The sequence below is a fragment of the Morone saxatilis genome, unplaced genomic scaffold (genome assembly GCF_004916995.1).
Source record: "Morone saxatilis isolate NCDOM2014 unplaced genomic scaffold, NCSU_SB_2.0 Contig24, whole genome shotgun sequence".
Classification (NCBI taxonomy): Eukaryota; Metazoa; Chordata; class Actinopteri; family Moronidae; genus Morone; species Morone saxatilis.
In genome coordinates, this window is record NW_023339807.1 from 6,935,173 (window position 1) to 6,939,256 (window position 4,084).

The window sequence follows — 4,084 nt, forward strand, 5'->3', positions numbered from 1 at the left end:
GTGTGCAAATGCATGCTTGCATTGTTGTCTTGCATGTTCTGCTGTTACAGTGGGTTGTAGAGGATTTTTCAAACCCTCCGTTTTTAAAGGTGAAGGTTCACGGAGGTACGTGAGTGGGTGACCCGACGACTGAAGGGCGTTTGACAGGGAAGCTTCTCTGCCGACTGGTTCACAGAGAAAAGAGAGAGAGGGAGAGGGAGGGAGAGGACACCTTGGTGTGTGTTTGGCCTGACATTCCCACTGACTTGGAAAGCAGGAATGGAGAGAGAGGGAGGCTGTTTTAAAGACTGCTCTCTTATAACAGGAAGTATCTGAACAGTGACTCACACACTACAGGGAGAGAGAGAGCAGGGAGGCTCTGTTCATTGTGTTATAACTATGTATCACTAATGTGTGCGTGTGCTTGGTATTATATTCATGGGTGTGTGTAGATTTATTTTTCCATGCTTGTAATAATGAACGTCAGTAGTGACGATGAGAGTGTGCACGCGTGGGAGTATCACATTTTTCATAGTGTGGAATGATGTGAATGTAGGTGCATGTTAAACATATATGTTAGTGTGTGTGTGTTTGTGTGTATGTGTGTGTTTGTGTGTGTCTATGTGTGTAAGGAAGTCCATATGCATGCATGTGTACTGGTGTCGGTGTCTATGCGTGTTATGTGTGCAAGTAGATCACATTTCAAGAATGCACCACTGCATTTCAGTGCGTGTGTGTTGGTGTGTGCGTGCTGGAGGGGCTATGAGTGTGTTTTCATGTGTGTGTGTATGTGTACAGCTGAGTAGATCATATTTCATCAGGGACATAATGACTTAACAGTCTTGCATGCCCATCTCAATACATGCATGTATGCACACATACTGTATGGGTGTGTTTGTGTATTAGCAGACCTTATGTTTGAGGAAGCAAGGGTGCATCTTGTGATAAAAATCTGTTAATTTGTGTGTGTGTGTTGTGGTGTGTGTGTGTGTGTGTGTGTGGTATTTTCAGTGTATTGTGAAAAAGGCACAGGGGCCCCCATGGAGCTCCGGGGGCTGCATATAGAAAGCACTGTGCCTGCCGTTACAACTCAAGGGCTCGTCGCTGATAAGATGTCTGTGCTTCTTAACTCACTGGTACATCAGCAGTCAGCAACATGGCTCCCTCTCACTGCACGCATGCTGAGTAAACAAGCCTGACCTCTGCACAACACCCACAACAACACCATGGAGTGACAGTTATTACACATGACTTTGACGTACAATAAGCTGGAGTACATTTTAACAGCAATCTGTGAAGCCTCCTGGTCTTAATGCTGGGGGAAATGTGTAACGTTTTGGGAACTTATCACAGGAATCAGAAAAGACAATTATATCTAATGTGTAACCAGATTCATTGAGGTTGAATAACCACACACACTCATGCAGTTATTGCATTTATTTTTCATGCTTTTCAAGATTTTCCAGTTCCGCAAGGAAGTTCATGTAACCTTTTTTTCTTTAGCATTGACCTGGCTTGGGTGACAGTCTAATTAATCAACTAATTCAGTCTTTCTAGGCTTATTTTTCAAAAGTGAAGTAATGTTAGAGCTACAACTAGCAGCGACGTGTGTGTTGTGACAGCTTTGTAGTTAAAGTTATTATGTAATTGACTTTTGAGCTCATCTCTGCCTCAAAAGTCAATTACATATAACTTTACTACAAAGCTTAGAATGTTGCGTTCTTTTGGTTTGTTCATCGTCAAGAGTGTGTGTATGTGGAACAGGATATAGAACCTGCTTGACTGAAACAAAGTAATTAGTTTATAGGCATGCATTCCAACACATGAAAAGAAACGAAAGGAAAAAAAATAATTTAGTATTCCTTTGAGAAGATATTTATTTTAATATTATTTACATCTTTAAAGTCCCCTTCACTTAAATAAGAGTTTTCTTCCTTGCTCTCACAGTGTGCTGTTTGAATGCTGTCTGTGCAGAGTTTGACACTAGAAGGATGTTTTCACATTCATCTGCTGAAAGTTTCTCTGTGCTCACTGAAAATCTGAATTGAAAGAGGCGGGGCTTACGAGCGTGATTTGTGACATCACAAATAATTTGGAACTTACTCAAGTGTAATGCAGAAACTTGAAGCGCCACATACACTGAAAATGGACTTTACCATCAAGTAGGAGACGTCTTGTGTCCAGCAGGAAAACTGAAAAAATGAACACAATTAGCATATTCCTAGATTCTGGAATTTTTAAGGAGTTACAAGTGGATGCCTTTAAAAAATATATAATATTGTGGAAATTATATATAGTCTCTTGCGAAAGAAAAAAACATACCAGACACACATTATTGTTGTCTGGAGGGAATCTTTAAAAAATAGGGGAAACTGCCCATAAAAGTCTGACAAATGTACATTGTATAAATGCAGTTTCATTTCTTTCAGGACTTTTCCACGAGGGTTTTCCCAGCCTTAACCAGTGAATCAAGTTATTCAGACTTTTATTCACTCATATTTTCTTGTAACTGTGCTTATTACAATAAGATGAGTTTTCACTACATTCCCACATACAATATTTATTTTCCTACAAACAGCTGACTGGGTGTTGCAACAGGGTGGATCAAGCAGGATGACTCTCCGGCCATCTCATATAATGACACTGGATTGGCAGACACTCAAATTACATCGCCATCTATCACTGTGTCCCTTCGCTCCGCCATGACATCAACATTAGTCTCAATAAGTCAGGAAGATTGACGTTCTCGCACTCTTTTCGCACTTTTTGAGCCCTTAGCAGCATCAACAACTTTTCGCTGATGAGACAATAGCAGATAGTTCCATTTAATGCGGGAGGAACCATTCTCCCGCGGGGAAGGGGTGTGAGGAAACACACAAAACACACACACGGAGGCGCCAAGATGAACATTTTACAGGGGATTTAGCAGTGGTTAAAAACACAAACTTAACTTGATATCTTTAATTCCAAAACGAAACTTATCGGCGATATGCAAATAATCGCGGAGAGCAATCCATGCCCACCCCTGCGGGACAGAATGGACTCGACCTACTCAATCATGCACTTCAGCATACACTGCAAAGAGCATGCTTTCACCTTTAGGATTGTCTATGCTTCTTGAAGTCACCCTGGATTATTCTTTTGGATAAAGCAGGTACGCACAACTCCGATTTTCTCTCTTCTGTACGCATACACAGTGTACTGGACCACCTCATGTGCTTTAAACGGGCTGTAGGTGGTAGGCGACTGTCTGATCTTGATTTATAAATAGGTTACATGCAGGGAATTGGTGTGGTGGTTGATAAAAGAAAAAAAAAAAAAAGAATCTTGTGTGACCTCCTGTCGGTGCTCCTGTCAAGGTAACAGAGGCAGAAGTGCGTAAAGAGTAATGTACCAGTTCTACTTTTCATTGACAATGTAGAACTTGCGGCAGTTTATTGATACTTGATCTATCCGAGGCATCATACCTAATGTCAGGCTGCCTAAAAGTCAGTTATTCAAATGAAAACATGTAGGAATAAAGTGAGCACGGTGGGACTCCTGTCCTCCGCACACATCCCCGGGGTTAAGCAAACTTTCCACCAGCTCACCATACACACTCATCTCTTCCTTGAGTGATTTTTTTTTCTTTTCTTTTTCGGACAACACACTCTATCACCGCAGCATCAAACACACACACACACATTTGTGGCAACCATAAAAGTACACGTAGAATTTAGAAAGGGAAAGACAGCTCAGTGCACAAAACACCCAGGAGCCTGAAGAACAGCTTCTCCTCTTCTTTTTTCTTTTTTTGTTGAAAGATTGTTTTATTCAACACGGAGACAGACACACAGGGTGGAGGTGGACGTAAGGGAGGGGTAATGGGTTGGGGGGGGATATCCATATTAGGAAGTCGTGTCCTACATAATAGACACTGGCACAACTGAGCCACTGAGCAAGGCACAGGTGCCAGCGCCCGGAACGGCTCTTCTTGTCATTAGTATGAGGATCTGAAACCGCTGGAAGAGCTCTGGTGTGTGTCGCGTTTCTTCTTCTTTCAATCTCTGCGCCAATTCAAGCTCTCACAAGTCATCTGCATGCGGTGTGTGCGTGTGCGTGCGTG